Source organism: Chiloscyllium punctatum, chromosome 39 (genome assembly GCF_047496795.1).
Source record: "Chiloscyllium punctatum isolate Juve2018m chromosome 39, sChiPun1.3, whole genome shotgun sequence".
NCBI lineage: Eukaryota > Metazoa > Chordata > Chondrichthyes > Orectolobiformes > Hemiscylliidae > Chiloscyllium > Chiloscyllium punctatum.
The window spans coordinates 26,625,620-26,637,950 of NC_092777.1; the positions used below are offsets into that span (position 1 = coordinate 26,625,620).

The 12,331-nt window shown below is 39.2% G+C and overlaps 2 long non-coding RNA genes across 3 annotated transcripts in view; one reads left to right on the plus strand and one right to left on the minus strand.

The window, feature by feature from the left end:
* The window catches only part of LOC140463889 (uncharacterized), a 143,405-nt gene that overhangs the window by 28,716 nt on the left and 102,358 nt on the right, over window positions 1–12,331 (minus strand). The window lies entirely within an intron of this gene.
* LOC140463890 (uncharacterized) overlaps window positions 1–12,331 on the plus strand; it is a 72,568-nt gene that overhangs the window by 2,334 nt on the left and 57,903 nt on the right. For both annotated transcript variants that reach the window (XR_011954803.1, XR_011954804.1), the window contains exon 2: window positions 7,146–7,218. This is a non-coding gene — a long non-coding RNA (uncharacterized lncRNA). The remainder of the gene's footprint in view (window positions 1–7,145; window positions 7,219–12,331) is intronic.

Sequence of the window (12,331 nt, forward strand, 5' to 3'; positions counted from 1 at the left end):
TATTAACTCTTTCAGATGCTGTCAGATCCACATGGAAAAGGATATTGACCCTTTTTGATCCTGTGAGATCCATATGCAACAACGTATTGACCCATTTTGACAATGTGAGAAGTTCAACATCAATTACGGGAGAATTAAGACAGTAAATACAGCAAGCTCTACAGTGAATTTTTTTTAAAGTTAGTCAGATTAGATCCATTTTATCAAATGAATATAAACTAAATTGAAAAAATAAATATTGGAATCATGAGAAAGGACTTGGAAAATGGGTTTTGTTGTGTTTGTAAGAATTAGTTGACCATCCTGAAATTTGGTTGTAGGTAATGTTCTCCTGATGAAACTCCTCTTCCTTTGCATAAAGATGCACTCTATTCATCATATTAACAAATTGATTATATTATACTTTCTTAGAGAGTGCTGTTGATATTAACCCCATACTAAGTCAGTGGGAGGGAGTTAAGTGTAGATGGGCATAATCTTTGCCAAATTAGGAACAAGTTCCCTATCTGCTGTACATGTATCTGTTGCCATTTTCAGAAGCAAGTAATGTGTCGTATAGCTGCACTGTCTCAGCAAAGCAGGACATTTCATTAACATATGTACATTAGACTTCCACTGTGCAATTGGGAAGCTGATTTAAATTAAACAGTTGCTGCGCATGTTTCCCAGCACTCAGTAGTGGAAGAGAAGTGGGAGGTATTATCACTAAAACGAAGCTGCCTTTAACAACACTCTTTATGGGCTGGTGAGGAAGCCCTAATCTCCTCCCCATTGATATCTCCCTTATCACCTCATCCCTCTGTACCAAACCCCGATATCTTAACTCACCCCCAGGCCCAATTGCTTGATAGCACAATAAGTATCCCCAGCTGTACCTTCCTCACATTTATTTTACTTGAGTCACAGCTGTCAGGCCTGCCAATATGACCCACTTGTGGCAGGAAATGGAAGAAACAATTACAATGAGGCTCTGCGGTTGAACTCAGCAGGATCCCTGCACCTTCTGTTTTGCCAAATTTCTCTGGAAGACCATACTCTCATCAACCCACTCCAGCTTCCCCGAACATTTGGGCCGGTAAGGTGTTCATTCTACAGGCAATCATCTTGGAAGAATGCTATGGGAAGCTAACTGTTACCCCAAAGGATTAGAACATGGGAAAGTGACTACAGGCTCTTTTTTGTAGCTTGGCAACACGTTATTGCAATTGCGCTAAATGCAGAGGAGCAGAAAGCTTCACTAGCCTTTGGCACAGAATAGTGTGTAACATAAGGGATAGAAATAGAAAATATGCAAGTAATTAAAATGATTAAGGATGACTAATAGATTACAAAATGAATCACACAGATTACCTAGCTTAATGTCTACTGGAAACAACACAAATTGTTTATGTGTACCATTCATGGTCATCCAGAGCTGAGCTAGCCAACTCTCCCAAGGCTAAGTGGGCTAAAGAATTTTATTTTAATTCCTAGGTTCCCACAGGAGCCATTCTGATGCTTGCCTTGCCCTATGCAGTGAAACGTAAAGGGCCCTTAAAAGGCCTGAAAGAGATATTTCACAGCTATGAGTACATTGGGATAAAACATCTGGTCCATGCACATCCCAAGATGAATTGGATCCCTCTTTTTCTACAGGGGAACCATCTGGCCTAAGCTCAGTATGTCTGCAAATAGACTGATTTAGACCTGAAACAACTGGAGGAACTCAGAGGCCAACCCATGTGTCAGTATAATTTAACAGAGCACTTTATAGCCTCAGTGCATTAAGTTACTCAATTATCCAATACCCTCAGCCAAATACAGAGTGAAGTCCCGCTACAAGGTCAACTTTCAACTGCAAAAAAAAGGAAATTGAAATCACAAGGCTTTTGTGCAAAAATGTTGCTGACAATAGCATATTGAAATATATTTGTGAAAGACACACGCCTGCTCCGAACTCTGATTGTGTACAGAATATAGACATGCTGAGCTCACCATTGGGTTTTGTCAAGTTTTTACCACAGCATGAAAGTCTGACAATAGTAATGCTACTTGAGACCAGTTCTGCTCCTGATTCTAATTCTTGTGTTCCCTATATTACGACATTGACTGTGCTTCATGAGTACCTCATTGACTGTAAAGTGCTTTGGGATGTTCTGCGATTGTGAATGGTGCTCCAAATATTTCTTTATATAGTACGACCAGTTCTCAGAGGCATTAAGTACGGTGAACATTTCTGCCTCTTCATATTTTACTAACTCATAGGAATTGATAGTGATGGCAGCATAGCTGCTGGGGACTGCTTTCATGAACAGATCCAACTTTTGCAAGTGAAGTTAGTTGCAATATTAAGCTTCATAGCTTAACTATAACAATATTCATCATAACAATGTTTCCCTGCTAAGGTTCACATGATGTGTCAATGTTAGGTACCATGTAGGGAAAACACATTTGCAACAAATGTTCCCTCCACCCACTGAGAAGCAGCACTTTTATATTGCAAACATGATGGATGACTGAGAAATTTTGATCCACCATGACAGCTCTACTGAAGAATTCTTTTAAGATAATCTCTATAAATATTACTTTTCATGTAAAATTAACTTCAGTGAAACCTTGAATCGATTACAATTTACCCCGTTCATCTCTTGTAGCAGAATTTTTTCCATGTGAGCCCTTTACTAATGATCTGATCAAATTTCAGGAATGACAGCCGTGATCTATCAGTTTCCTTATATTTAGGAATGCATTTTAATAGCATGGTCCCTCTATATACATATTAGGCTAGAATCGCATGTGCCTGCATGAAATAACAGTATTGTTAAAGAAAAGGAAAAAGGTACAAGATAAAGTTCTACCTCATGATTTTCATTTGCAAAATTTGTGTGGTTTAGAAAAAAATTGGAATGACAATATCAGCTGTTATTTCTTGATAATATTGACCTGGATATTCCAATATATTCCTATATATTTTATGTAAACATTTTTACTAATGTTCTGAATTCCACTCCTAGCTCCTTCATAAATGTAGAGCATAGCAGAAATCAACACAATTCCAACATAGTGCAGGACAGTGGGGTTAAGTCTAACCACGTTGCCTTTTGCAGCAGCCAGTATGCCATGTTCTGAGACTTAAATGTCTAGAGCACAGGCAGACACTCTGGCAGCTGCTGTGTCAGCATAGGTATGTAAAGTATGTGTGGGTCAATGTGGCCGTTGCTTCAGTGGTTACAATATTAGGTGGGTAGGGTGCTAGGTTGGTAGGGTTCCAGTTTGGTTGGATACCAGATCATTGATAGAGTGGTTAGGGTAGATCAGAATGTGCATGTGCTACGGTGTACATGTGTAAGAACCGACAGATGCACTGGGGGGGGCCATGAATGGCAGGCCGGTGGGGATGAGGTGTCAGGGCCATTGGATGGGGAGGTATTGGGGCCTGGGGCTTTAGACCAGTACCAAGTGGAGAGAGAGAGAGAGAGAGAGAGAGAGACAGGGACAGGTGGAATTATATTGAGTTGGAGGTGTCAGGAAGGAAGTTGTCAGTGATCTTTGTTTGTAAGAGGTCTGGTGGAAGTGTAGTTGGGGGGCTCTGTAACAAGCTTGGGGATCAACTCAATAGTTAGCTTTGAATCAGACTAGGTTTTGATTAACTTTTCCTGGAATGCCTATTAACATAATGGAAGAAGAAGGCATCAATGCTCCAGCATTAAAGCTTTTGTCGGAGGTATCCAGATTTGGGGGGGGGGATGGATTTGCTGATCAGAATCTTTGATTTCTTGGGCAATTCCCATGGAGTCTGCTGCATCTGCGATTCTGCAGGATCCTGATGTCTAATTCCAGCCTGTGCTGCTCCATTATGACCTAAACATTAGAACTCCCTTTTCATTCTTCTAACAATGTTCAAGTCCGGCAAGACACCGTCTTGTCATTGCACTGTTGGAAGTCCTTGTGAAGATTAATTCTACAACTTAGTTAAAAGGACTTTTGTTCCAAAAATTGCTATTGCTCCAAGTTTAAAGCCGAATCAATGGTAGAGAAAGGTCAGTTTGTAAAGTGGGTTGGTTTCCTGAGGAATATTATTGTTCCCTTCTCATCACTTCAGCTAATGGTACCAAACATCCATTTCCTCAGCCTCCCAGTGGCAGTAAGTACAACATAAAAGCTATTGTTTACTCTTATCTCTTATGGGAGGGAATTGTATATTCTCAAAGCTATAAGCACACATTTCATGTTTTAGGTATGATCTACTTTCTGTTATCCTGTGAGCTGCCTCAGTTTATAGTTAATTCTCTAATTATTATTTCAACATTTTTGTGGAGCTTCAGATATTTCTGAGTTACTTCACCTCTGGAAGTGTCAATTTTTGTAGGTTTATTGCCTTGCAAATAGCAGCTTTGTCCTTTGTAAATTCTAAAATATTATATCTAATAGATGAATCCCAAAGAAAGTCAGATTCTAATTCTCTGCATTACATTGTTTGTATCTAATCTGCAAAGTAATTGTAGCTGAAGTCTCAGAGAAATGGGATGGACTCTGGTTGATACATTTTTTCGAAGTCTTCCTCAAAACATTTAATCAGGTGATTTGGCCACACAGAAGCTCCACTGGCTCAACATTGCTGACTGGGAGTGAATTCTTTGGTGCTGAGAGTTGGGACAGGATTCTGTGTTTTAAGTCATCCTTCCCTTACTTTAGGAAGAAATCTGTCCAGGCTCTTACATGCATTTTATCAGCGACTTGACATTGATTTTGACTGGATTGGTTAAATGAATGGTCAGATGGGTGGTTTCTCAAAACTGCCCTAACAGGAGGCCCTGTAGCCTGAAAGAGGATACCAGTGTAGGTCGGAGAGATGGATGGCCTCTGTACTATGATGAGAGTGGCTCAGTGATTAGCACTGCTGCCTCACAGCACCAGGGATCTGGGTTCAATTCCAGCCTTGCGTAACTGTCTGGGAGTTTGTATATTCACCCCAGGTCTGTGTGGTTTCCCTTTGGGTGCTCTGGTTTCCTTCCACAGTCTAAAATGTGCAAGTTAGGCGGATTGGTCATGCTAAATTGCCCTGTAGTGTCTGAGGATGTGAGGGTTGGTGGGTCAGCCATGTTAAATGGGGGTTTACAGAAATAGGGTTGGGGACTGGGCCTTAGTGGAATGCTCTTTGGAGGTTCAGTGCAGACTCAATGGGCTGAATGGCCTCCTTCTGCACTTTAGAGATTCCATGATTGCATGACATCAGCTTAGAGTGCAGTTCCCTTGGTATCTTGCTGGGAGTTCACCTCCAGACAGTTACTGTGCTCCTAATACCTCTGATCATCACCCTTTTAATAACCTTACCTAGCGATGCACAACTTGCAGTGTTGAGCTATTTCACTCTTGATCCAGTCTGGAAATTGCTTTGGAGGGAATGGTGTAAGATGATTCCAGGAAGCTGGCATGCTGGCCTGTGGCAAACATGCCTGCCCTCTGTTCCTCTCTCATGTCGGCATAGAAACCTGGCCTCAGAACTTGTTAGTAAAGAAACTGTATCTGGCCAGGCTAAAACTGATCCTGTAGCTAAAACCACCAATAAGTCCATTGAGTGTGCAATTTATGTCTGACAATATACTAACCCTAAATGTAAAGGTGTTACCACAGCTTTATAATAATACCAGTTGGAAACTCTGAGCTGTTGCTGTTGGAGGTTCAACGATGGTTAATCATTTAACACATTGTTTTGCTACTGGAAGCTTTCATTTTTCAGGTGTAAAGCTAGAAATCATGCCATGAATTAGTAATAGGAATCTGGAGTCTGGTATTTAGTTCAGCCTTGAAAAAGGATGTGTTTCAAAATTGAAGGCTTTCATTCCAGGGAGCTTTTCAACCATTTCAATTTCTTTATGTGCTGGAGGGGAAACTAATTAATCAACAGTCAGAGCTAAAAGTTTAATTGTGAACAATGATTTATAACCTTGAAAGATCTGTGCACCATAAACAAATCTGACATTTAATCATCATATAAAAATTGCTGTAAAATAAAGGAGCATTCTGACTCCATCTAGTGGTCAGTTTTATTTTCTTGAACTTGATCAGGAAATTATAGACTATGTGTGTGTGTGTGTGTATGTGTATATATAAATGGTATTTTCTTCAAATTTGTTTGTTTCATATATTTTGTGACTGCAGGTTTATACACAACTTTTGCTATTCTAAGAGGTGTAATTTGCAATTCCCTGTTTGTTCTAGTCAATTAATCTTGTTCAAATGCCTTTTTGTTTAATTAGATCAACTTCTCTGCTTGACAGTCTTTCTAATACTTCTGAATCAGGAAGTTTTGTGTTCACGTTTCACTGCAATGTTGCATTGTCCTCTGAATAAGACATGGCCTGTTCAAGTGGGTATGCTGAATGATAAGGATGCCATATGGCGGTGCACAGATCTTTAAAGTCAGGCCTATACTCAATAGAGTTCAGAAGGATGAGAAGTGATCTTACTTAAATATATAAGATCTTGAGGGGACTGGGTAGGGTGGATATACAGAGGATGATTCCTCTTGTGAAGGAGACTAGAGAACATCATTTAACAATAAGACTTTTTTTTGTACAGAAATGAGAAGATGTTTTTACTTTCAGAATGTCACTAGTGTGTGGAATTCTCTCCCCAGACCATTGTCTTTACCTGTATTCATGGTTGAATTAGACAAAAGTTTCGTAAATAAATGGACAATGGACTCTGGCGTTTCAAATTACGGGCAGGAAAGTAGAGCTGACGTCTCAATGAGACCAGCCATGATCTTATTGAATGGTGCAGGAACCTTGAATGACCTCCTCCTGCTGCTAAGTCTCATGCTCCTTTATTCTGCTGAAGGTATAGCAACCAATCAGGAGCAGACCACACCCCACCAACATTTCCCTTCATCCAACCCCAGTCATCCCCAGGAATCTCCAGGTGCCAATGCATGATTTCAATGCAGTTCCTGTTATCTAAACCAGTGAATCAATTGACCCGCTTTTGCAAGATCCCATTAACAGCAATACATCTCAGAGCAATGCAGTGGTTGTTCTGGTGCTAAGTGTAAAACAGGTTGGTTTACAGTGTTTTAAAATATCTCTACTCATAGAATGTCTGCACTTATGCTTATAATTCAGCTTCTACTAAGTTCTGTGTTATTTGTTTACTTTTCTCTGCAGCCACACCCAGACTTAACCAATCAAGAACAGCACACATGGATTCAGTTACCAGACCAACATAACTGAACACAGTGTAAGTGGTATTTCGGTTGAAGGAAGAATGTTAGATCATCAGAAGAACCCTCTTCTTTCCTTCTCCCCACCCCTCTCTTCCCCCCCCACCACCCCACCCCCCCACCCCCCACAGTGAACATTCTCTCACTGCTTTTAAGTATTCTTCCAAAGTGTTTACTGAGGTGTAGTTGGTAATACTCTCACCTCTGAGCTGCAAAGTTCTGGGTTCAAGTCCTACTCCAGAGTTTGAGGACAAAAATCAAAGCTGCCAGCCCAATGCAGTACTAATGGAGTCCTGCATTGTCAGAGCTCTAGCCTTTCTGGTGAGATGTGACACCATGGGCTCAGCACCTTGCTGTAGAAACTGTAAAGGTTCCCATGGCACTATTTTGAAGAAAAGTGGAGGAGTTTGAATCCCTGTCAATATTTTTCAATCAATATCAGAAAGAACAGATTATCTAGTCATTATCCTGTTGCTGTTTGTGAGAGTTTGCTCAGCGTGAATTAGCTGCTGCATTTCCTACACTACAGCAGTCCATGTATTTAAAAAGTATTTCATTGTTTGGAAATACTTTGACATATCTAGTAGTCATGGAAAACACTGTATAAGTGTAAGACTTTTGTTTTCAATCAAATTTACTGTAGCCGACTGGAGAATCCCATGTATGCAAGGTATGTATGTGATCTATTAGCACCACATCCAATTGCACTACATACATTGTTTTCTCTTTTGATAATTTTTCATCATCGATATGAAGGGTCAAATGTCCTTTGTGGTTCCACACGTCTCTTTCAAGGCTATGTATTTTTTTAGATTAGCTTAGATTCCCTACAGTATGGAAACAGGCCCTTTGGCCCAACAAGCCCACACTGACCCTCTGAAGAGTAACCCACCCACAACCATTCCCCTATCCTATATTTACCCTTGACTAATGCACCTACACAATGGGCAATTTAGCATGACCAATTCACCTGACCTGCACATCTTTGGATTAGATGAGGAAGTGGATATTCTCATTGAAAGATTAAACGACTGTGTATGTAGTAATTGCTGCAAAATAATGTATCTTTCATACACATTTGTGGCATAAATGTTGAGTATTTTAGAAGTGAACAAAGGTACTGAAGCTGTAATGTTGCAGGGTGAGGTCATGAAATAAAGCAATATCTTCTAACTTTAACTCCAGGCTAGACTGAGAGGATAAAGGGGTTCTCCCTCTTCGCTAGTTATAAATGATGTGAGTTTTTTTCAGCATTTATATTGGGGGAAAAATCTCAACTCACTGATTGGTTTGTGCAAAATGGCAATAATTTGCTACTGCATATTGTCAACACTACAGTCTAAGGATTGCATCCATGTCGTCGGGGCAACTCTTTATACTGGAGAGCATTCAGTGCTCACTGCAGAGTCCAACAATGAACCTGAGGTACCCTTTCACTGTGAAGATGACACTCTAGATTACCTAGAGCACACAAATTGGGCACTGGAGTTAGCTAGCCCCTTATTTTTCAGCTAGATTAGGTCACTTCCCCAAAATCTGGTTTATCGCAATTGTGGGTAAAGTCACGTTCACAACTTGCCTGAGGAAATAGTGAAAAATTGAGTACCTTGGCTCATATCTGTGCACCTTTGGTGACCTGGCCATGCTGCCTCCTGCCCTAGATGCAATCCTTCCCATATGGCAAGATAATGACCAGGCAGCTAGTGACCCTTCCCTAGTTCCCAGCACCTGTTAAAATGATACGTCCAAGGTGTCATACCATATGGCCCCAGATTATCATTGTAACGTGTAAATTCCATAAATGTGTATGGACAATTCCAATATGGGCACAGACTGTACCCACACCAGTAGTGATGAAAATAGTTCTAGATTTCAGCTATAAACTATTCAAAGTTATTCATCTTTGTACTTGAGAATTGCATAGGTATTGAAATGGATGGATCCACAGTCCATTGCACAAGTACAATTCATAACTATAACTAATCCAAAGACATTGTTGATGCCTGGGAGTAGTACCCATAATAGTTTTTGTACCCACTTGCAGAGGCTGGCATCAAGCCAACCCATTTCCTGCTGGCAGTTGAAATCTAGAAATACTGTATAGCAGGGCTGAAACCTTCTAATCACGTCAAAGGACCTCTTCTTTTTATTCCGAATTGAATCGAGATTACTTCAACCAATACTATACTGTGTGAATTCATGCAGAATAATTCATGCAGCTAAATATGTGCAAACTGATTAATTCACTGGAGAAAGAAAATTGTCAGTCATTCTCTGCAGACGATCTCTTTAAAGCAATGAGCTTTCTTGAGATGTATATCTGCATTGAAACGGCAAAGTTCCAACATAAAAATGGGAAACATTCCAACTTCTAATCACCTAGGGCAAGCATTTGTTTGAGCTCAGTGAATATAGAATTGTATAGGATCAGAACTGCAAAGAGCCACAGTAGTTTTGCAATATTGGATTAAACAATCTGTCATCTTCCCTGATGAATAAGTGTTTACATATCTGAAATTTTTACCTCAAAGAGCTTGAAAACATTCTTTCAGCATCTCATTGAAAGCCCAAAAGGCTTTTGAATATTCGTAGCAGTAAGCAAGAGGTCACAATAATAAACTGGCAAACATTTGTGAGTTTAGCTCTGAGCAGCTGCAAAGAATGGAAATGTCATGATGGATATCTTTTGTGACTTTCCAGAGAATGAAAGTAATCCTGCTTATTTTTCATATTGTTCTCTTTTAGATTAGAATTTTTTAAAAAATAGCATGCCCGTCTATTTCTTCACATATTCTTTAATTCTTTATAATGCTCCTTGTTTTCGAATATTATGTCTCCAAGTGTTCCTCATGCTGTCCCTGACGCTCATTCTATGATATTACAAACTTTTATGTTGTCAACTCTTTTGCTTTGTAACTCTTTTTCAGTCCCTCCACAAATCTTTGTTTCTTTCCATGTGCTCTCTCTTATTCTTACTTATTTGGACTTAGATCCTCCAGACTAGTACATGACAGAGACCCTGCCAGCAGTCCGAATCCACATCAATCTCCTGAGCAATACTGATCCCTTAACTGACTGCTTTTTTCAAAGCTGGAGGTTAAAAAAAAGGCCAATTGGATTCTGTACAGTGAGAGTCAAGTGACCGAGCCTTCTTAACAGGAACAACCAATTAGCATTGAGACAAGGCTTGCATTGAGTTTAGGCAATGGTACGTGGCCCATTCTGAAGGTGAAGTTATTAACATGTCATCTTGTGGGAAAGGTGTAACTACAGTGTGAGGGGTTTTCTTGGAGGTGGTTAGCTCTGTAGCAGAATAGAAATCAGGAGGTGACATGCTTGGCCATTCAGGAAGTATCTGGGTGTCGATTGTCTGGTGAACATTGTCTGGTGTCTGCGAGAAATTCTCGAATACTGTTACTAACTGTCATCACAGGATTACAGCAGCCATCATTGTTGGGTTGTTTACAGCATTTTTAAAAGAGTCACTAAATATTTAGATATGGATTAGCAATTCTTTTTACTTCCTTTTAACGATCTCCTTAAATCTGTGTTTTCAATTAAACTTGAAGCAATTGGATCAGTGCTGGAGTCTGCATTGGTGAACCACTGCAGACTCATTATTATCAGAGGCAATGATAACAATTGACTGTGGAGCCTTGCACAGTGATACAAAATTTTTAATGATTGTAACTTGCACCTGGATACTCATATTTAACTAATTGATTTCAATGTTGTACATTTGCTGAAAAGCTCTTTGAAACATCCTGATGTCATGATAAAACATCATCGAAATGCATTTAACTTAATCCATAGGGACAGGATATCTCATCTGAACCTATGACATTAAACATTCACATTTCAAATATTTAGTTTACATGGCAAGACCCCAGTTGGTTCAATTAAATGATCAATTGAATCGAGCTGACTCCATCTGAATGGGAATGGTGGAAATGTAAGCGTTCTTGACTAAAATCACTTGATTTCAGATGGTTTCAGTTTGTGTTTTCAATTCAGGACCTATTGTCATTTACCGTGATTTGCAGAGAATTTGTTGCCTAAACAGAATATAAGATTCACACCAACAGTGACTGACAGCCCGAACAAGACAGAAAATGAATAGTGTAAAATAAATAAAATGGAGATATTCATTCAACTCAAATGAACTAGATCAATTGCATAAACATGATCAAATTTATTATTCATAGCTCTAGAATAATTGGTTAAGAATTATTTTAAATTCAAAATAATAGTTTTTGCAAGTTAATATAATGAAGAACGTTGAATAAATAACTTATCTTCAACATAGTTCCACAACAAGAATGAGTTGTATTTTTACTTGGAAAGTTACAATGATCAAAATAGGGAATCATCAACATGAGAAACAAACATGTGTGAGCATAAAGAACGTTACATTATAAAGTGATAGAGAATACGTTCAGCTTGAGCAGATGAGTTATTTCACATGGCTGCAGATTTAAACAAGATTTCAAAAATAAATTTAGTCAGACTTCACTGAATACCGATTGAAGATTAACTGAAGTGCCCTGGTAACTAGCGAAGATAATTGAAGTGTCACTCTTTGGAGAATTGAGCAATGCTGACATAACAGTGATGTGCTACTGGATTGAACCACAAGCATCATGGAGAGGCTCTGTATAAACAATATATTTTAGGATTAAATCAGCCCATGAACGCAATCTGGAATCAATCTGTACAAATCTGTCTACCACGATTAAATAGCGGCAGTATAGTTTGTGTGTGCTATCTTGCCAAACTTGAGGGGAGAATGGAAAAATTGAAAAATGGGTGCATTAGAATTTCATTATAGGTTCAACCTTGGGGTCACATGAAAGTGGTATTTGATAATGATACCTTTTTTTTTATCAAGATATGTTTTGAGAGTACTATTTTATAGTAAGCCGTCCCAAGAAACTAATTCAACTGAGCTTTCAACTAAAAACCTTGGTGCAAGGATTTCTTTCACATACTCATGGAAATCTTTGATTGAGTTCCAGAATATTAAAAACACGATAAAGCCTTCTTTTTTCTCTAGGAAATAAGTTTGCATTATGCAAGCCTTTCATTTTGGAAGGTGAACAAATGTTGCCTTGGTGGTTTTGTACTTGTCAC